This window comes from Salvia hispanica, chromosome 4 (genome assembly GCF_023119035.1).
Source record: "Salvia hispanica cultivar TCC Black 2014 chromosome 4, UniMelb_Shisp_WGS_1.0, whole genome shotgun sequence".
NCBI lineage: Eukaryota > Viridiplantae > Streptophyta > Magnoliopsida > Lamiales > Lamiaceae > Salvia > Salvia hispanica.
The window spans coordinates 46,221,269-46,245,880 of record NC_062968.1 but is presented as its reverse complement, the minus strand read 5'-3'; the positions used below and the strand labels follow the sequence as shown (position 1 = coordinate 46,245,880).

General features: G+C 30.7%; 1 long non-coding RNA gene across 1 annotated transcript; it reads right to left on the bottom strand.

The window, feature by feature from the left end:
* Positions 1 to 17,829: 17,829 nt before the first annotated feature.
* On the bottom strand, positions 17,830 to 18,671 carry LOC125218563. Its single transcript, XR_007175977.1, has 2 exons — positions 18,172 to 18,671; positions 17,830 to 18,086 (listed from the first exon to the last, which is right to left on the bottom strand). It is a non-coding gene; the product is annotated as an uncharacterized LOC125218563 (long non-coding RNA).
* Positions 18,672 to 24,612: the final 5,941 nt, after the last annotated feature.

The window sequence follows — 24,612 nt, the reverse complement described above, 5'->3', positions numbered from 1 at the left end:
TTTCTCTTGAGACCCGGAGTAACATCACCTTCACTCTTCAAAACAACACTCTTCTTGCGATCCAAGGATGGACAAACATCAACTACAGCATCAACATCAATGACAAAATCTTCATTCATCACTCCAGGAACTCTGCACAAACCATTAAGACTCACACGACCATCATCGGGAAGAATCTCCACATCAGTTTTTATACCACTCGAGCCAGGACAAAACAACTTCTCACCATACACCTAATATGCAAAATTAATTAATTAATTAATTAATAATAATAAAATCTAATAGTAATCATTAATTACTATAAAAAATTAATTAATACTACTCTAAAATACCTGCAGAGAATCTTGATCATCACCCAAATTTACAATGGGAGACAGCCTGTCGCACTCTTCTAAGAAAAGATCATCTAATGATTGCGAACAATTCCCTATGTCCAAATTTGGAAAAATATTTGCAGAATATTGGCGAATCAAATCCTCATCAGTAACAACTTTTTTGACATTATAGGGTTTCAAGCTTAAGAAATCATCCTCTTTCCTGATAGAAATATCGACATAAATCGAGATATATGCATAAAATAACAAATAAAAAACACGTGTGTATACTCCAACTTTTGAATTAAATTTCATTTATTAAACATTACATGCATAAAATCACATATCAACAACACGTGTAAAACTAATAAAATATTACACATCAACTTCTAAATTTATACTCCCTTTATTAAATATATGTATACGGCACCAAAATAAAGCATAATTAAAATACATTATGCGAAAACTGTTCATCTGTAAATACTAATCATTGCCAATCTCAGAACTGAAGTATATCAACATTTAAAATACTGTATATTCTTCAATTATAACTGTATATGTTAATATTTTTACATTCCTTAACTTTAATATAACATACTGAAAAAAGGAGCAAATACATAAAATTGTATATAAATGAAGAGTCTGGAATAACTTCTCACATTAAACAAACAATGTAAATCTATATAGGAATAAAATTTAATAAAAAACCTATAAATACACACAATGTAAATCTACATCGGAATAGACCTTTTAAATTTATGTCAATCATCAATAAATGAACTACAACTCACTGCAAAAGAATTCTGATTTGTAATCCTATCAATTGGCAAGAGAGAATTTCTGCAGATACAATTTTGGAGAGTACAATTAACATATCAATTTAGGAATAGAATTATCCCTTTGATTTTCACACAAATATCAGAAATATTAATGCAAAAAATTTAACATTTAAAATATACATATAAATTCATACATGTATACAAACACCTCAATATTTTATCATAAGATCAAAACTTTAAAAATTTGTCAAACAAAAATAAACACAATGATACAACAGTAATAACACAATCTGTTTAAAAATACAACATTCAATACATACAAACAAACCATTCACCACTAACTCAATAATGGTTTTAATTACATGAGAAACATAGAAAATCCAACAATTAAACTGAAGATATAATCAATCTACAATAAATACGTACTCCATAAAGTTTATTATTAGTTGAAAACGGGAAAATAATGATTGCACTATGAATATATCAATAAAACAAAAGAATAACTACACTACATTTGACAAAACAAAATCTGCTCTGAATCAAACAATAAATTTATTGCAACCAAACAAAAATTTATATACAACATCTCCAAATGTAGAACAAAATTTATTTTGGCATACAATTTAGACAAACATATACTCCATGAGTAATTAAAAACTCAAACAGGAAATAACAACGTTAGTTTTTTTAACAATAGCCGGCATTTATAGCTAAAATAAATCTATATCAAATGATTTTTCTTGGAAGTGACATAGTTTGAGCATATTTCGTGCAAAATAAAAACTTGAAATGGATTATGTAATTGGATAATTGGATAACCAAAAATACTACTCCTATAATATGTCTGCAGAATAGTACTATTGTTAAACCTCAATCGAAGTGGCATGGTTTGAACCTCAATCAAACATACAATTACAAATATTTATTTCTTATGGAAAAAAAACTTATATATATTTACTTAAAAATGACTAATACCAATAACAATACTTCAAAAAAAAAACTATAAAAACAACTAATGTAAACCTATACTCACAATTAACTTTTAAAGATATGTCAATCAGCAATAAATGCAACACAACTCAATGCAACTCATTCTTGATTTCTATCAATGGCAAATAGACAATTTCTGCAAAATTACAAATTACAGAGAATAGAATTATCATACTTTCACTATCAATTAATGAGCAGAATTATCATATCGATTTTCACAAACAACAAATCTATGTGACCAAATTTTGTACAACCAAAATCTAGTTTATTTGACAAATTTTTGTTCAAAATTCACTCTATAATCAACCCTGAAATACAAATTAGTACAATTTAAACCTATACTCACGGTTTAACTTTTAATTTATGTAAATCAACAATAAATGCACAACAAATCACTGAAAATGATTTATGTTTTGTATCGATTGCCAATTTCTGCAGAGATATATTTATCACACAGTAGAATTATCATTACCAATTTGCAATTTCCACACAAATAATACGGCATTAACAACCAAATATGAAAAAATGAATGTAAGAATCGTTTACTATACAAATTATATATTTAAACAATTTATTCTACATTAAACAATTTAGAATAAATTAAATAATTTATTCTAAATTAAACAATCTCTAGAACAATTTATTCTAAATTAAACACGAAAAATACATATTACTATTTAAACATATAGATACAAACAATGTAAACCTATACTCACAATCTAACTTTTAATTTATGTCAATCAGCAATAAATGCACAACAAATCACTGCAAATGATTTCTGCTTTTAAAAAATTGTAAATCATTTCAAAACAGATAATACGTCATAAACAACCAAATCACTCAATTAACATGTAGGTATAAATTAACACATACATACACACGACTCAATATTCTATGGTAAATTTGAATTTAATCAAAACTTTAATAGATTATCAATATACAATAAAACATTGATAAAAACGCAATAACAAAATTTACTAAAAATACAATCTCCAAAACATACAAATATGCCATCATAATTCACTCAGTAATTATCTTAATTAAATGAGTAAACTTACAAAATCGAACAATTTAACTGTATACAAATATTAAAGTCAATAAATAATACTCTAAAACAATTTATTCTAAATTGAAAACAAAATATAGAGATTACAATTTACACATATAGATACAAACAATGTAAACTTATACTCACAATCAACTTTTAATTTATATCAATCGGCAATAAATGCACAACAAATCACTGCAAATTATTTCTGTTTTGTACCAATTGGCAATATCAAATTTCATTAGATTCTTGTTACAAAGTAAAATAATCATTATCAATTTGTAATTTACACAAAAATAATACACCATCAGCAAGCTAATCACAACTTTAACCTATACATATAAATTAATAAATACATGCATGCATCTCAACATTCAGGTAAAAACAGATACCGAAGAAGTTGATATCGTGTACATCATACAAATTCCACAACGCTCAAAAGTTAAAATAACACATCTATATATTTATCTATAATTAATAAAATAACAAAACATACACGACCTTGAAAACAACAATCAATAAATTAATCAAGTTGAGTGGATGTTTATCTCTGAAAAATACATTTACCAAGACTATATGATTAATTATTAGTATATCTATAAACATAGAACCAATATTTATATCAATAATTAAACCTACAACCCTATTTATATCAATAATTAAAATTAAAAATGTAAATCTTACTGTATGTATATTATAATTCAACTAAATTTATAGTAATATTAATTAATTAATGATAAACCCTAGAAGATACATAAAATAACAAATTAAAACACGTGTAACACTATAATACTCCTATACAATAATCCAAGTTAGTATTATGCATCATGTTAAACTAAATATTATGCATCATGTTAAACTAAATACATAGTAGTGCGAAAAAATAAAGTAAATACTAACTCTTACAAAATTTATCACTTTTAGTATTAATACTAACTCTTGCATGTACTCATAAACAAAATGATCTCCGTACTTATATTCAGACACACATAGAATATTTACAATTTATATTTCACCATATCCCGAAAATCTCAATAATCTACATAGCTAAACAAAATAACAAAACAACAAATTTTTTTTTTCTCACATACCGTGTTAATTTTACATACATACCTGAAATATTGATGGTTTCGCACAATTTGTTAGTTACCAACTTGATAGATTTCTAGATTTTCTTCATTTCCGAGCTGAGTTTTCTACGCATTGATAAGTTCGACTAATATACAATATATTTATTCATTGGGAAATACAAACTTCTACTTAAGTGGTGTTCCTACACCGCAATATACTATTAACTTCTAATTGATTTTATACCACAGTAGAACCCATGATATTTAAAATAAAATTTAAACATATAGATACAAACAATGTAAACCTATACTCACATTAAACCTATACTCACAATCTAACTCTTGCATGTACTCATAAACTAAATATTCCATTTCAGGTAGATGTTGCCTCCAAAATGAAAATGGTAGTTCCTTTAAAGAGAGAAAAACTAAAGAAAATTAATCAGCTAGAGCATAACGTCATTCTTTAAAATTTTTGGAACAGTTACGAACAATTTTTAATTAAAAACCTGAAATAAATACACACTTTAAATATAAATCTAAATATGACCTACAGAGTATAAATATGACCAGAATTTTCAATTTTTTTATATAAATTTAAAATTAATAAGTCATACTATATTTTATCTACGTAAAAGTATATAGTAGTAATATAAACTACTATCACTAATTTCATACTCCTATATAATAATATAAAATTAAAATATCAATACCATAACTATATCCATAGTAATAAAAATAATTTATTAATATAATATCATCAGTTTAAATTATATATTTTATCTATGTGTGGGTTGCTTTCCTTTAAGTCGAAACTCACAAAATCTAAAGCAAACCAACCCACACATTCATTTTTACTCAGTCTTCTTAATATTACCTAAAACCAAATCTCAATTAGTGAACACACACATCTAGCAAAAAATCCATAGCATTAGGCAGCTGACAAAAAAAAGCAAATCCCCAATTAACTGAAACACACACATCTATGGGCTGGTTTTGATTTAGACGTGTGTGTTTTTACCTCACACACACTATACATCAAAACTCACAAAATAAAAAATGTATCTTCATACTTCTTCGGTGCAACATCTACAATGTCAATAAAAATATAATCTTTCGAAAACACATTCATTATCAAATCTGATTTATAGTGCTAATAAATTTATTCTTTTTGTAATCACATGTCTAACTACGAAAAATAAGGAAAATATCCCCAGATATGAATAATTTATTACGTATTCATTTATTTATAATTGTAATTTACTACTGATTTGTCAATGGAGAATACATATATATATATAAAATATGGAATGAAATTTTAAATATCTGAATCAGTCCATAAGGAACCCCCGAAAGGGCTGCAGTCCAATGAGCACACGAAAGTGACGATATTTATATCTGAATCGGTCCCTAAGGAACCCCCGAAAGTGACGATATTTATATTTAAATACAATATTAATTCTTTAAAATTACTTCAGAATACTTGTAAGAAACAAAAACAGTACAATTTCTAATGATACAATATTTATGGATACATATTTTCTTATATATTTATAAGAAAAAACAAAAATCCCTCTACATTAACTAAAAGAGATTATATTCAAATAGTAGTACTAATATAAGTTGAATATAGGACATTAGTCGCATAGGCGAATGTGATTCAAGGCCAAAATAAAATCAGAGTGCGGTCTAGGTTCATAAATTCCTAGTACAAGTCCTAATGCAGTGGAAAAGTCCAAGACAAAGTAGTATGTATGGAGACATACTACCTTGGGCTACCTATCTACTTATTTAAGGATCGTTCCCAACACCTTCGCCTGCTCGTCCACGTTCAACCTGCACATTTGAAAATAACATGCAGGGCTGAGTATTTGATATACTCAGTGAGCACATTGCCAAAAACAGTTCTATTTTAAATTGTCAATGCCACAGTTGAGTGATCACGGGGTTTTACTTAAAAGACCCGAGTCACTAAATACTTTTCTTTTCATTAAGATTTGATTGCGCAATCACGTAACATAGATATACCATATCTGAAACTGATGTGAACCGGGAATGTGGCCACATTCCACGACGGTCACTGGACCGGCCAACTCCTTTGTTAGCTCACGGTCCCCTTATGTGTACACTAGTCCGAGTAGGGTTTGCGGCCCTACTGGGACCCGAATTCGATTTAACTTAAATTGGCATAGCCAAGCAGATAGGTAATCATAAAACAAAACATGGCATGACAAACATACTTGAGCTAAGAATCATATTTTCATACTGAAATCACGTTTTAAAGGAATGCCCACCTCAAAGCAAAATCTCTATCCGTAAGTTCTGTAACTTGGCCTTAGACGACGCGTGAAGACGTCCCTTTAGGAAATAAAATGATACTTAATTTGATTTTGAGATATCCATTAAGCTTAAACATGAATGCATCCTAAGTGCGTGATCATTTTATTCCTTTTTCCTTAATTCATAAGAAGTCCTTGAGCACTAAATAAATCTTGCGATTTAGTTTGGTGTGGAGGTCTACCAATTATTCGTTTAACGAAAGAGCGTTACCTCCTATATATTTTATTCAAGCACTAAAATAGACTCGAGGTCTATTCATCATTTCGTACCATAAATTATTCGAGCGCTAATACTAAAGTCCGGGAATTAAATTTATCATCGTAGAATTAATTGGCGGACCATTACTTAACCTCAATTATTTGATTGAGCAACATAGGTGGGCTCATGATTTAATTAGGCTAGAGCCAAACTCCTATTTTATTTTAATTATTAGCCCAACTTCTTAGATTATTAAAAGAATTAATCCATTTTCTATATAAAACCTTAGCCCATGTATTTAATTAATAGAGGCCCAAATGAAAGAAAAAGGGAGAGGCCCAATTTACTCCCTCCTCTCAAAAGCCATCGGCCTCTCTCCCTCAATTTCTCAATTCCCCCAAATCAAAAACCCTAACTTGGAAGAGAAATCGGCGGCTCCTCTTCCTCGCCGTTCGCCGTTCGCCGCGCCGGTCGTCGGGTCGCCGCTGTCTCGCCGTCAACGCCGCCAGCTATGGACCGGCGACGAGCCCTTGCCGCTGTCGTCGCGCAAAGATTTGGGGAAAAACAGCGCCTCTGTCCGACGCTGCCATCCGCCATCCGCCGGGAGCCCGTTCTTCCTCCCCGGTTCGCTCTTGTATTTGTACCGTCGATTACACAGCAGCGGCTTCAGAGCCATCACTCCAGCTCCTCCGCGTTGCTGCGCAGTCAGACAAAGAGGGGAGGCATCGCCTCTGTAATTCCCCCTATGTTCATTCTCGTTCGTTCACGGCGACTCAGCGCCGTCGCCGACATCTCCGGCTGAGGCAGACGCTGCTCGGTCCGCCTCGAAGACCAGCGCCGCCGCCGCCGCTTCGCGAGGCCTCGCCGTTTCTCCGCGGCGGCATCCGTCATCGCAGCTCGCCGCTGCTGCCTCCCGTCCTTTCACGGCGACTCAGCACCGTCGCTGACATCTCCGGCGGAGGCAAGCGCTGCTCGGTCCGCCTCGCAGACCAGCGCCGCCGCCGCCGCTGTTCGTCGGCCTTAAAGCTAAGTTCTTTTACTCCCTTACATTACATAGTATATTTGTTTGAAACTTGGGCAGTAGCTATGTTGGAGACTTTTTGATTATTGTGATTTAAGGTTGATTTTGGAGGGAACATTAGCTCCCTGGAATGAGTCTCTACATAAATGTGCTACTGTAAATTTTGCATTTTGAACGTGGAAAAACTGAAGTGCTGGTCTACTTTTCTGTGCTTCTATCGGCTGAAGTTTTGTTGTAAAACTTATAGTTACTGTGTTGTGGTTTAAAGTCTATCATGATGTGCCTAATATTTGATGTTCTAGAATGGATGTAATAAAATGGATGTGGTGGTTACCTCTTTGAGTGGCTGGCGGATTTTGGTTCAAGCTGGTGGTGCAAGGGAGCTCCGTCACTCCTTTCCTTACTATTACTCTCTGCTTACTCTAACTCTCCTTACACACTCTCTAACTCTCCTTACTGCTGGAAATTTTGAAGTATGTGAAAGGGAGTTCATATGTGGTGTGGAGGGGTTTTTATAGGCTGATTTTGTGTACCTTAGGAGAAGTTAATGAGGTTGACCTCGTTTGGTTTCTTTCCCAGCATATCTCTTGTTTTTGATCCTCAAAGCAGCCTTCTTCTTGACACATTTTGGTGTTACTTGGAGTACTAGGTGTTTGACTAATTAATTTAACTTGTTCTCACATGCTCTCTTAGTACTTTATTTCATAATTCTATTTGTTTGCAAGCTGCAGGAAATCTCTTACTTCCTTGATCTCCACTACTTTTGATCAAAGAAATTTGGTGTTTTGCTTAGGACAAAGGGCTTCTCATTTACTTATTTTGGTGGTTTGTGTGACTAGGAAAGGCTGGTGTGTACTTAGCTATTAACTTCCATTGTTTGCTTGTGGCTGGTGAGAAAACAGGTGCTGCATTAGTGTGGAGGATTTGCAGGATGGACTTGCCCCTTTTGGGTAAGTCTTTGGTCTTCCAACTAAAGAGAGGTTGTCTCCTTCCTCATGGTAAGAGTTCCTTTTAGTTTCTTTTGTTCTTTAGTAACTAAGCTGGTCTCTATTCGAAAATTCGTGATATTCTACAACTTATTTCCAATTGTTTAGTTCATTTGATTACTTTAGCTTTTACTTGCAACTAAAAAGAATTAAGTTTCACATCAAAGGCTCGAGTTCCATTAACTCTTCATGAAAAGAGAACTTTACATCTTCAGTTCGACATTAACAAGACGAAAGAACTGAAATAAGGGTGCGGGTATTACAATAAAATATGTAATTAACAAATATATATGAATAATTAACCAATATTAACCAATATTACTTTGATATCACAATAAATTATAAACATTAGCAATACAAAAACAACTCACAATAAATTACAATAAAATATGTAATATAAACATTATTAGCAATAATAACACATCCAACATTCATATAATTTTATAAACAATGTAACTTCTAGCTATTCTAATTTTTATTTATCCATACTATAAATTATATTAATAACACCAGTAATAATATAAAAAATACTGAATCATATTATTGCATAATTTGCATACACAACCTACAACTATTTCTATGTTGAATAACAGAACTAATTTTTCCAATAAACCCTAAAATATTATTGGGAAAAAATATAAAACAACATGCGAATTAACAAATAAATTCATCTAATCATATTATTAATTAGTTACGTATTCATCTACTTAAAATATAATATTATTTAATTCTTCAATTATAAATAAAAAGTGAATACACATCTTGAGTACAAAATATTAAAACCCTACTCACCTACCATTCAATAAAGGCAACAACATTTCCTCATCTACCAGTCAACCACAATTACTCCTGTAAATTTTCCCTCATATTTAAAACCATATCCATCTTCCATATTTCTCTCTGTAAAGATCAAAGATTCAATTTGCTAAAAAAATGGCTATGCAACTAAATGATAGAATCCCACGAAAAAATATTACAAAGTTTGGCACAGTGATTTCATCCGATCAACAATCACAAATGGTACGTATTGAAACTCATTTATTAAATTTAGTTTTTTTTTGGAATACGTTCCTTGTATCAACTAAATTCACAAAACTATAAAATCCATATTAATTAATACAATAGGTCTTTCAAGACATACTTCAAGCAGAATTTCAAGGTGAGTTAGGCCCAACATGCCAACTTGAAAGTAGGCAAAAAATCTGGACAATAGAAGTCAAACTACTTGCCGACGGATTAAAGTGCTTCGATGATGGATGTCAGAAATTTCAAACAGATAACAACCTGAAAGCCGGAGATGTAGTGACTTTTCATCTGATTTCACCCAATTCTTTCCACGTGGATATATATGATGGTGTTACGCAATGTATAAAACGCCAAAACCACAATGAGGTAATGTAATAAATAGTATAGTACATAATTAATGCATTAATTCAATTCAATACACGATATTACATTGCTAGATAAATAAATAATACAATCTTGCAATATATCTTTGCAGTGATGACAAATGACAAATGGAATGTTTTGAAGAATTGCTGATCAGGTAAGTGAATCTTAGAAACTATAATTTGTGGAACAAACAATATGTATTTTTAATTGATTATGTTTTAAATACTATATCCGCAGTGACAGTATCAAATATGGACTTTGTTAATTCACATCTATTTTGAATTATATTTATGATGCAATTATCGATTACATTATATTTATGAATATGTATATCAAATATGTACTCATCAATTAACATCAATTTTTGAATTATATTTATGATGCAATTATCGAATACATTATATTTATTAATATGTATATCAAATATGTACTCATCAATTAACATCAATTTTGAATTATATTTATGCTTTATTACTATTGTAGTGACAGTATCAAATACTATGTATATCTTCAATAAATAATAGCTGAAAAAATTGTGTAAATTCTTAACTCATAAAAATATATAAGTTTTATCTCATAATAGTACAAAAAGATTAACTTGCACATACATATGAATTAATATCTGTTTTATATTATGCTTATGACACTATTATAGAAAACATGATATTCATTACAAATATTAACATATATTAAATTAAATTTTGATTAATTAAAAATTTATGATAGAATGTTGAGATTCATGTATGTATGTAATAATTTACATGTATAGATTAATATTGTATTTTACTTGCTCATATCGTACTATTTGTATGAATTGATTCATAGTAGTACTTGTTTAGATTTTATAACTCTAGAATTTATGATATAAAAATATTTAGATATATGTGTGTATGTAATTGTTAAATTTATATTCCAAGTAGATCTATCCTTTTATATTCACTACTACCAAAACATTATTGTTTTCATTTTTTTTAATAAGTAGTATTATGAAACAACATACCTTATTTTACTATTACGATATTACTCTCTTTTGTTAATTACTATATTTGTATAATTAAAAATAAATATGTTGTTGTATTTACACTATGAAAGCTACTAAAATAATAACTCCGGTAAAATATAGTATATAATTCAAAGTTACTATGACCGACGTAAGACGAATCGACAAAACATTAATGACAAACACTTCTAATCAAACTAATCATTACATTACCACCAACTGACAATTCTGCTTTCATATTCAAAATGCTAAAATACAAAATATATCTCATAAGTACATCATCCGATTCAATATAACATATAGTATTCAATATATCATAAAATGTGTTATTACAATAAATACTTGAGTATAAATGTATAACATCAATATAGAATATCATGAAATTTGTTATAACTTTTTATAAATACTTTACTATTAATATAAATTTGATAATCAATGATTAATTACATAAATGTTTATGTATCAAAAAGTACTACAAAAGCAATACAGTCAATTATTAAATCTATAAATCTAAAAATTTTACTATTTAAATTTGTTATAACACCAATGACAAAACAAAAAAACTCTTGAAAACAACAACCAAATAATGAACCAAGTTGCTACCAAAATATTATTTGTTCAGCAAACAATGTCTTACTCTACACAACCAAACACTCCGAGATTTGATTATCCATCGTATAATTGGATTGAAAGTGGACCAACATACAATGCTGAAAAGTTCATTACTAAAACACCACAACCAAGCAAATTATTACAAAAATCAAATCAAATATCACAAGAAAAAAATAAAATGAAAACAACATATGAATATGAAGATGAACACTATAATGAGATAACACGGTAAGAGTTTCAATATTTAACTAATTATTTTCACTATATTACTTTATCTTTAACAACATATGTTTACATAAATTCAAAATTTTTTATAAACATATAAAACGTAACATTTGTTATTTAGAATATACCAACAAAACTAAATTTCATCTAAAACAGTAGTAATATTTATGCGAATGAAGACAAACTTTCCATAAAGTGTTCAATACTTCCAAATATGCAAAAATAATATTATAAAAAGTTTACTTTACAAACTAAATATTCCATTTCATATACAAAAAATATATCATATACAAACTATATACTCCATTTCATAACATTATGTATCAATGAACATTGAGAGAAATTTTTGCTTGACAACAACATTGGAATTGATAGCAAAACAAAATTTCATCTAAAACAATAGTAATATTTATGCGAATGAAGACCAACTTTCCATAAAGTGTTCAATACTGCCAAATATGCAAAAATAATATTATAAAAAGTTTACTTTACAAACTATATATTCCATTTCATATGCAAACTATATACTCCATTTCATAACATTATGTATCAATGAATTGAGAAAATTTTTTGCTTGACAACAACATTGGAATTGATAGTTTATTGCCTTACATAGTGAGTTACATTTATAATGCATTTCTCTGAAAAAAATGGTATTCGCCTATTCGGATGAAAATTAATTTCCACAAAGGATATTTTCTTTTTAATCACTGTTCAACATACTTCCTTACGAAATTAGTTAACAATGTACGTATATTTCATTTTTGTTAATAAAATTCCATCCCTAGATGAATTATCACCCCTACAAAACTTAGCATATCAACTAACTTGTTACAGATTTTACACTAACAACGTATGAAGTAACTAAAACAATTGAAACATCCAGCAATGCAACAACAACAACAAAAAAGAAGAAAAATGTTCCATCAGCAGAATACAAAGTAACACAAAAAACTTCTTATGCCAAATATCTTTGAAATTATGTATGAATGACTGTACAACTTTACTCTATTGAACTTGCTTCAGATTTTTATAACTATATTATAGATTTATAATTAACTTGTTGCATAACCTATTTTGCTAATTATTTTGTACAACAAAAATTTCCGGAACAAAGAGAAATAATGACAAAACTAAAACAAAATATATTATAAACATTAGACATCAGATTTTAGTGACTATAATTTATAACAATTTAAATCATAGCTTACAAACTATTGTACATACATATACATTATTTTAAAATCAATCATGACTCTGTCACCGATTGACATACTCTTTCAAACAAATAATAACAAAGTTCAAAATATATTTTCTTACATCATCCGTGCTAATACATGATACAATAATTCCAATTCCAATCTATATAAATACAAAGATACCAAGAGTATAAAAAAAATACGGTGTTATAATCCGATGTTTGGATTTACATCAATGGGAGACAAGATTTTGTAAATCCATGTTTGGATTTACATCAACATGACGCTAGATTAATACTCCCCCCGTCCGCAAATAGGATTCCCAACACATTTCGGCACGCGTTTTAATAGGGAGTAAAAATCTTAATAATGCGAGATCTACTCCCACGCACTATTACATTAAACAACACCGTGTGAGCTTGTCTACCAAGTTCTACCTACAAAATCAATCCACTTTTCATCATCCTCATGAAACATACAAAAATTTTTAAAAAATACACACCACCTACATAATAAGGCTAAGACACCGCCTCCAACTCCACTTCCAAAACTAAAATGAAGACTAAATTAATTTTAAAATACCTAAAATTTCCAATGCCGCACATTCCGAAAAGTGAATGCTTCTCATTTGAAATTTCATCCTTCTGATACCTAACAATACGTGCGTATCATCTCCATCTAACATTGAACCATAAAAACTTTGAAGCAAATAAAAAATATTGTTACTGTGAGTCGGTTCAATATTTATTACAATAGAAGAAGAGAGACAACACTAAAGAAATTGTATTTTTTGGTGTCCTCACCACAAACGCATGGCTCATTAAATAAGCAACCTTCTCAAAAAATTTAACAATTTTTCATTTAATTTATGTATTCCAAAGAATGTGAGTCATCTCATTATTTAGGCTTTTGAAAAACCATGAACAAACCTGACAAGATTCCTCACCATAATTCAAACTGAAAAAGCTGAAAATATTCCTCAGCATATGAAATGCCATCATTATGAATGTGAAAATTTAATTTATAATTTTCTCCACAAAAGTTAGTTATTCATTAAAGATTATTATTATAAATATTTTTTTACTACATTAGAATTCAAGTAAGATAGGATTACATCCACATGGAATAATGTGCTTGGATGAAGGATGTAAACAATTCCACAACGATCACAAGTTAAACTATGCAGATTTCTTGACTTTTCATTTGATCGCAAGCAATCACTTCTTTGTGAGAATATTTGATGAATCAGGATGTGCTAAAGTATACCAACAATCACATAAAATTTTTAACTTTGTCAACAAAATTTTTAACACACCATGCTTTAATTACTCATTTATAAATTCAATAGGCCAAGAAATGGACGACACTTCAACTTCACATTCTACTGTTTCACATTCTTCAACATGGAATTTTACAATGGCGTCTAATGATGCTGTTGTGGTTAATGGTAATCTTTTTATTTTTATTCTTTATTTTGTTATCTAGGGCTGAATTTTATTTGTTTATTTTTATATGATGCGATGATGTCTATGTTTCGATGTTATTGATATGTAGGTGTTAAGCTTTCTGCATTGGAATATGTTAATCGGGTTATCTCAGTTTTTATTTATTTATTTTTCACCGTTTATCTCAGTTTTTATTTGTTTAAGCTTTCACCGTTTATGACGTATGGTTGTATGTATTGTATTGATAATCTAAAACGAACAACAAAAATAATAATAACAACTACTGTTCAAAATGATCAAGAAAACTATACAAATATCTTAAAAAATAATTATGTATTCTATTAACCATAAACCATATACTTATTTTATAGACAAAAAATCTTCACAAATATTTAAAATATTTTACCACCAATAACACATAATAGATTACAAATACCTACATCATTTTGCAATACTCCTACAACATTAATTATAAATAGATAACAAAAACAATATTTACAAAACAATAAAGAAGATGACAGAACCATCACATCAACAAATAACACTATTGACATTCACATCCAATCCATCTGCATCTCACCGTTTCAGAAAATCAGCTTTTTTCATATCTAAAATCAATTGTTTCAAGAATCAAGCAACAATTGATATTTGGTAGGCAAGAATACACCTTTTTTCATAACAATCTAACATCAACATGATATCATGAAATATGTTACATTAGTAAGAAATTATTCAAACAACACAACTAACTCAATAGAAAAAGGAAGAATACAATATAAACACCTCACTCAATAGATACATATAACAATAAAAAAAATAATAACATAATTTGTTTAAAAATAGAACCTAAAATATATAAAAATCCACTATCAACAACTAAATCAATGCAAAAAGGAAGAATACACGATCAACAACTAAATCAAAATTTTGCATACACTATCAACAACTAAATCAATAAATATATACAAACACACTATCAACAACCAACTCAATAGATACATACAAATAAACTATCAACAGTTCAACAACATACTAACACTATCTACTTAAAAACATGACTTCTGAATCTATTAAAACAAACAACGAAAATTAATACTCATAATCTAAATAACACAATTTATCCAATACTCACAATTAAAAATTTTAATTTATGTCAATCAGCAATAAATGCAATCCCCATTACTGCAAATAATATCAGTTTTGCATTAATTGGCAATATCAACTTTTCTGCGCAAAGATAATTATTACAAATTTAACATATACATATAAACTAATGTATACATACACACATATAAACATTCTATCATAAATTTTAAATTAAGCAAATCTTGAACAACATGTCAATCAACAATAAATGAATCCACCTCAAAAACAGTGATTTAGATAATCTATGCAAAATCTTGACAATATCAACTTTCTGAGCAAAGATAATTATTACAAATTTAACCAATACATATAAACTAATGGATGCATATACACATCTAAACATTCTATCATAAATTTTAAATTAAGCAAAATCTTGAAAAACACGTCAATCAACAACAAATGAAACCACCTCAAAAATAGTAATTTAGATTATCTATGAATTAATACTGCATTAAATAATCAAAATTACTGTATTATAAATCTTGACGAAGCAGTATAATCAATCAAAGAAGTACTGTAATAAATTATAAAAAATACTACTATATGCTAACCGTATGCATTAGTAAACCCTATGGATATAGATATACACCATGATATGATTACAACTATGAAAAGTAGGTACTACACCCTACACCCATGCAACACTAAACCCTAGAGTTTTGAATGTATTAACAAACAAAAAATATAATTCGCACATGTCAATGTTCTCTGCATACATACAAACTTGAATAACACGTCGATCAACGATAAATGGAACACCTCAACAACTAATTTAACAATTATTAAAATTAAATAAATGACTTACAAAAACAAACAACACACATGTAAACATATATCCGTAAAAATATTCAGTGGTACACCATAAAATATAACAAAAATTCGACATAAGTTAGTATTCAGAAAAATAAATTGATGACTAATTTCATTACATAAATAAGCTCAAAAAACCATACAGTATTGTGGGAATTAAACTTTAATACATACAAATACATCTAACTAATTAACATTAAACGCTATGAAAACATCGACACGAAAACCTAATAACTACAACCAAAATAAATTTTTATAACATATGAATTATAAATATTAGTTAATGTATATTTTATGCATAAAATTAAATACAAAAAAATAATGTATAAAACTGTACACAACATTAGCTAATTAGGTGCTAGACCCTAGCCCTATGGATTACTAAACCCTCAGGGGAAGGATTTAACTTCGATCAATTAGTGAACACTATCATAAGGTTATAACTCATACCAATAAGGTACAACATAAAAAATTACAAAAATCCAACATAACTTATCATTCACAAATAACTTGATGACTAATTTAATTACATAAATAAGCTCAAAAAACCATACAGTTTTGTGGGAATTTAAATTTAATACATACAAATACCTCTAAATGATCAACATTAAACACTATAAAAACATCGACGCAAAAACCTAATAACTACAATCAAAATAAAGTTTGATAACATTTGAATTATAAGTATTAGTTAATGTAGTATTTTATGCATAAAATTACATATAAAAAAATAATGTATAAAACTGTAAACAAAATTCGCTAATTAGATGATAGACCCTAGCCCTATGGATTACTAAACCCTTAGGGGAAGGATTTAACTCCGATCAATTAGTGAACACTATCCTAAGATCATAACTCATACCAATAAGGTACAACATAAAAAATTACAAAAATCCAACATAACTTATCATTCACAAATAACTTGATGACTAATTTCATTACATAAATAAGCTCAAAAAACCATACAGTTTTGTGGGAATTTAAATTTAATACATACAAATACCTCTAAATGATAAACATTAAACACTATAAAAACATCGACGCAAAAACCTAATAACTACAATCAAAATAAAGTTTGATAACATTTAAATTATAAGTATTAGTGTAATACCCGCACCCTTACTTTTCTTTTCCCTCGCCATTTTAATATCGAACTAAGGATGTGAAGTTCCCCGTTCATGAAGAATTAATGAAACTCGAGCTTTTGTTGTGAATTTTAAAACTTTTAGTTACAAGTAAAAGCTAAGTAATCAATTGAACTAAGAATTGGAAATTTACATTGTAGAATATCATGAATTTTCGAATAACATTTCTAGTACAATAAACGAACAATTAATGTCAAAAATACTACAATATGTGGATCGAGGCTTCAAAGAAAGAAAACAAAGAAAATAAAATTTAGATGCTTTTCGGGCCTTCCCCCTCAGGCCAAAATCGTGGCCCGTTTGAGCAACCCATCGGCCGAACGGCGGGCCGAGTCCGAGAACATCAAAGCAGCCAAGGTGACCCACCTGCAATATGAGATAAAGCCTTAAGTTTCAGCTAGGGAACAGGAGGTTAAATGGAGTTTTGTTTAAGGAATTGAGACAATCCTACCTTAGTGATAGAGGACTAAGGACCTACCCAAATGAGGAAAGCCAAATCTGCCTTTATACTCCTCTAAAAAAAAAACAGCCGGCACACCAGCTTTTCTTAGTCACAAACCACCAAAGTGAGTAAATGAGAAGTCCTCTGTCCTTAGCAAAACACCAAGTTCATTCAAACAAGAGTAGTGGAGATCAAGGAAGTGAGAGATTTCCTGCAGCTTGCAAACAAATAAAGTTATGAACCAAAGTACTATGAGAGCATGTGAGAACAAGTTAAATTAATTAGTCAAACTCTAGTACTCCAAGTAGCACCAAAATGTGTCAAGTAAAAGGCTGCTTTGGGGATCAAGAACAAGAGATATGCTGGGCAATAAACCAAACAAGGTCAGCCTCATTAACTCCCCTAAGGTACACAAAATCAGCCTATAAAACAAGGGCCTCCACACCACATTCGAACTCCCTCCCACACTTCTCAAAATAATCAGCAAAATTTAGAGAGAGTTAGAAAGCTTGGTGCCTTAGGAGCTGATCTCAAGCAGCAACAAGGGCAGCATCATTCCTTCACTACATCAAGAGGTAAACACCTCAACACCCCAACACCTTATCTGCATCATGTTTAGATCAATCACCACATAGCACAAGTGTTAACTATACTAAATCCAGCCTCACAACAAGTAACGAGCTTTAATAATCAAGGGACCAACATTTCTTAACCAAACTCATAGGATAACTGCAGATTAGTAAAGCCCCAGTAGAACTCCAACTCTTAGAATCATAGAAACAACTTTTAACATAGCAAGATAAACTTTTCAAGCTCATTCCAGTGAGTTGAGCTCCACAATCAAGTCTTTAATCACATAGCTACTGCCCAAAATTTTTTAAACAAAATGCTAAGGAATGAAGGAAGTGAAAGAACTTAGCTTTTAAGCCTATACTCGAACTGCCCGATCTGGGCGACGACGGAGGCGCCGACCGGAGCGGCTAGCGTAGGATTTTCCGGCGGCGATCGAACACGAGGTAGCTTCAATCAGTGACAAGGAAAGTAGCACGAACTCCATAGCACCGCGCTGAGGCTGGTGCAGGGGCGGTGGCAAGAGCAAGGAGAAGACGGCGTCGGTACCGAGAGGCACTATGCCCTGAGAAGACCGACAGTGGCGACGCCGGCAATGGAGCGCCGGCGATAGGAGGAGGTTGGCGGTGCCGACGGGGCAGAGTTGTGGGTGCGCAGAGAGAGAGAGAGGCGATGCTCCCTCTCCTTCTCCGACGGCGCGACACCAGCGACGAGCGGCGGCGGATGGCGGCGTTGACGGCAGGTGGCGGCGACCGGGTGAGGCGGCGATTCCACCGAGAGGAAGGAGGGAGAAGGAGCTAGGGTTGTTCTTTCAATTTGGGGATTTTTGATTTTGATGAAATGAGAGAGAACGATGGATATGGGGAAGTGTTTAGTTTGGGCCAGGCTTGGTGGACTCATGTTTAAGTTGGCTAATTTCTTTTTGGGCCACTTCATCAATTAAGTTTTAGGTTGGGCCACTAATTAAATTAAAGTAGGTATGAGGGATCTAATTAAATCATGGGCCCTTCGATGTTATGGACTTAATAATTAATAGTCCGCAAATTAATTCTACGAAGATAAGTCTAATTTTTCCGGAAATTAGCAAGAGTGCTCAAATGATTAATTTTAAGAAATTACGATACGCTAACGATGAATAGACCTCGAGCCAAATTTTTAGTACTTAAATGAATGGCTTAGGAGGTAACACCCTCAAGTTAAGCGAATAATTTTTCTAATTTAATTAAATCTACTGATTTAATTAATATTCAAGAATTCTAGAACTCTTCTAGAAAATTTAAAGGAAGAATAAAATGATCACGCACTTAGGATGCATCCATGTTTAAGCTTAACGGATATCTCAAAATCTAATTAAGTATCATTTTATTTCCTAAAGGGACGTCTTCGAACGTCATCTAAGACCAAGTTAAGGAAATTTCGGAAGGAGCTTTAGCTTTTGAGGTGGGCATTCTTTTAAAACGTGATTTCAGTATGAAAATGTGATTCTTTGCTCAAGTATGTTGTCATGCCATGTTTTGTTTTATGATTACCTATCTGCTTGGCTATGCCAATTTAAGTTAAATCGAATTCGGGTCCCAGTAGGGCCGCAAACCCTACTCGGACTAGTGTACACATAAGGGGACCGTGAGCTAACAAAGGAGTTGGCCGGTCCAGTGACCGTCGTGGAATGTGGCCACATTCCCGGTTCACATCAGTTTCAGATATGGTATATCTATGTTATGTGATTGCGCAATCAAAATCTTTACTAAAGGAAAAGTATTTAGTGACTCGGGACTTTTAAGTAAAACCCCGTGATCACTTAACTGTGGCATTGACAATTTAAAATAGAACTGTTTTTGGCAATGTGCCCACTGAGTATATCAAATACTCAGCCCTGCATGTTATTTTCAAATGTGCAGGTTGAACGTGTACGAGGAGGCGAAGGTGTTGGGACAAGACTTCTAAATAAGTAGTTAGGTAACCCAAAGTAGCATGTCTTCATACGTGCTATTTTGTCTTGGACTCTTCCGCTGCAATCTAGAGTTATGTTCTAGCAAGTTATGAACTTAGTCTTGATACGCTGAATTCATTTTGACTATCCACCCATAAGCCTTTGAGACTATTGCTTTAAGTGGTTTCACCCTTTTCATGTTGTCCCTTGATTATTGAGAATTGTTTAGTCGCGAAATAGCTACGCTCACTAGCACTAGGGATTTGTGGACGTGACAAAATTTACATACAAAAAAATAATGTATAAAACTGTAAACAAAATTCGCTAATTAGGTGATAGACCCTAGCCCTATGGATTACTAAACCCTTAGGGGAAAGGATTTAACTCCGATCAATTAGTGAACACTATCCTAAGATTATAACTCATACCAATAAGTAGATGCTACACACTACAATCAAAGACTACTAAACCCCAGAGTTTTGTGTGTATTAACAAACACAAATATGCATAACAATTTCTATATTACTCGAATATTATAATTTGAACATCCACTGATTATTCAACATTTCACATATTATACAAATACTTTATTACACAAAGACACATATACTAATTACTCAATAATAAAATAAAATAATATGCATGACAAAAACAATGTTATTTTATTATCTGAACTTCAAATAATTATTTAACATTCCAAAAACTGTACAACTGTTACTCACTATTCCACTATCGCCCTATATACACAGAGTAACAACTTTACACAGTTAATCAACTGTCAGAGACATCTTCCAAACTCAAACTACGTTTTCGGAATGTTCAACCATCTCCACCTTCACTCTTCAAACTGTCACTCCATCAAAATCGTTCTCAGCTCTTCATACAAAAACCAGACTGAAAAATAGCGAACAATTGCCTAAAACTTGAAGACGATTACTGCAGAAGAAGTGAAGATATTGTTAAAACAATAAAATAAAATTTTAAAAAAAACGAAGAGAAAACAATAATAAAATACAAACAATGGAACAACAAAGATCTCAACTTTATAATCTACAAAATAAAATATCATCAGCGTAAAATGAACTAATCAAAATACTAAAACACAAACGATGAAACAACAAAGATTTCACCTTTACAATCTGCAAAATAAGAAACCATCAGAAATTAATGAACTAATGAAAAAAAATAAAAACGAAACAATACTAAAACAGAAACAATGAAACAACAAAGATTTCACCTCTATAATCTGCAAAACAAAAAATCATCAGCATTAAGGAAGCATTAAAACAAAATAAGAAAACACTAAAACAAAAACGTGAAAACACACAGATATTACCTTTACTATCTGCAACATAAGAAATAGTTAAACAAACAGCGTTATTCGGATTAAAAGAAAATAAGAAGAATAAAAGACATATAAAAGCAACAATAAGGGAATAGAGAGAGAAATAAGAACCTGCAGCAAGAGTATTGTTTGCAATGACAACTGGTATTTATAGAGAAGTTTCTACTATGAAGGTGGGAAAACCGCCCTTTTCATAAGGGGGAAAACCCTCTCTTTTTTTGGGGGGGAAAAACTCACCCCTTTTTTTAGGGAAAACTCGATTTCAAAGTGTAAAAAAATTAGCCTTTCATGTGATATAATTAGATTTAAAAATCAGTAAAATGCTTTTGACCATAGGATTTAATGCAAAAAGTGTGTACTGTCAATTAAACTATTTGTTAATACATAGGAGTGTGTGTGGGCGGTTGGCATTACTAAAATTCCCCCCAAATCACAAATTTGAAAATAGGAGGGAATTCCCTTTGATTTCCCCCCAAAAAAAAACCGAACTTTTATTGATAGTATAGATTAATACATATATATATAAATGAGATTTGTAGTATTTCTTACAACACGCGCCCACGCTATGACATATTATTGAGCGTTTTGTTACATGTAAAAAAGCAATTGAAATGTCTCGCTTAATTCATTTTAATATTGGTTCATGTGGTTTATATCTATAAAATGATTTGACTTTTTTATTTATGTGTGTTTATTTTTTTAAAATCCTTAATTTTATAGATTTTTCCAATTACACTAAATTTCAAATTATTCACAATTATTATAAGCATTACCCTTAAAAAGAACCACAATCCATTCTTCCAAAAAAACAAAACACCACTTAGTTTTAAATAAAAATATAGCCCACTAGAATGTCATCATTTTTTTCGAAAAAAAGGCCCAAATAAGATTCACTCATGTATCACTTATTACAATTTCATTTTCAACGAGGATGGGCAAGAGAATCTGATCATTTTGATTCTACTGCTACAGATGCAGAAAATTCACGAGGTGCTATTATTAAAATTTTGTATATGAATAATAGAAAAATAAATTGATTTGGAGACTTGCCACATCCATAGAAATAAATAAAAACTACTCTTGAACTGAACAAATGACAATACATGCATTCGAGTGCTTCGATAGTATACCGATTTCGAATTTAAAACATCAATTATGAATGGATGACCTTTTAATTGTATCATAACAAATTGGGCTAACTCTATGGTACTAATGATTAATAAAATTTCAGTAAAACATTCTGCAATATTCACGTTTTGTGCTGCAAAGTGTGCTTCACTTTGATTGGTCATTCTATTATTAAAACTCAAGTAATTTTGTCTCAATCCTCAACGACAAAACATTTAGCATAAGATATCATGAATTACATATAAATAATGATTGAACCTAGCTCATTACCTTATGAATATGAAAAAAAAATATTTCCATTAGCAATAGCAGGTACACGTCACACTACTCACTATAATTTTTTTTGAAAAAAAAGGTTTGCAAAATCATATCCAAATTTATTACTCCATGTAAAATCATTATGAAACAGCAGCATAGGGTGCCATATGTCCACAAAAAGTTAAAAAGCTCATTTTTGCAAAATGTTAGGAAAATGAAGTTGTGCAGTCACACATGGTAGACCCCTTTTTTTCTTTCCCATCAATTTAATCAGTGGGTGTCTCTGATAACAACAATGGCAATTTATGTGACACCTATTTTCTCTTGCATTATCGAGTTAACTATTTTCCTTCTTCTTATGTGCAGAATGAACACGTTGGCAAAAATATTCTATTTCAAACAGTGAAAGCATAACCATAATAATTCTAATGTTCATTTTTTTTTTCTTTTTTTGGCGCAATATCATTTTTTGTTTTATTATCTGGATGAGTTGTCCTATTTTGGGAAATAGCGTCAAATACCAATATTTTGGAGAGGTTCCACCATATAAGGAGCTCTTTGACATTGCCTGATATTTAATTTATTTTAATAAAAAATGTAAATTTAAGTCCTTTGCCAATTATGTGATTTTCAATCAAAAGAAATTATTGTGGATACACACACTGACTCCACCTAGTTTCCATGTTAGCTCTGAGGTGGCATAGTTTGTCTATTGCGACTGTGATATGTATTAGTATTATATTTATGAAATAGTAGTATTAATATTTAATACACACTATTTATACACAAAATTCATATAAAAGTAGTGACCCCTATTAAAACCCCACCAAACATTCTATCAAAATACACCAAACATAAATTATTGACATGCACTAGAAGCTTCATTCATTTTTCCACATACTTATTTTAACACCAAGAATTCATTTCATTTATTAATTAATTATTTCAAATTTTAAATATTCATTATTTATTCATCATATCACCTCAGAGTTAGCATTATCTTAAAACTATAGTCTGTAAAACTGAGTTACAGCGGCTTGCTATTGAGAAATATAGAGAAGATAGATAGAACGAAAAAGAGGGCTAAGGAATATCACTATACCAACACTTTATTCCAATCCTTTCATCATCTTTACCCAAAAGGTAGATTCTTATATTCATCGACCATGAACTAAGGGCGTGTTTGGCGACACCCGAGAATATAACAACCTGGAAGACG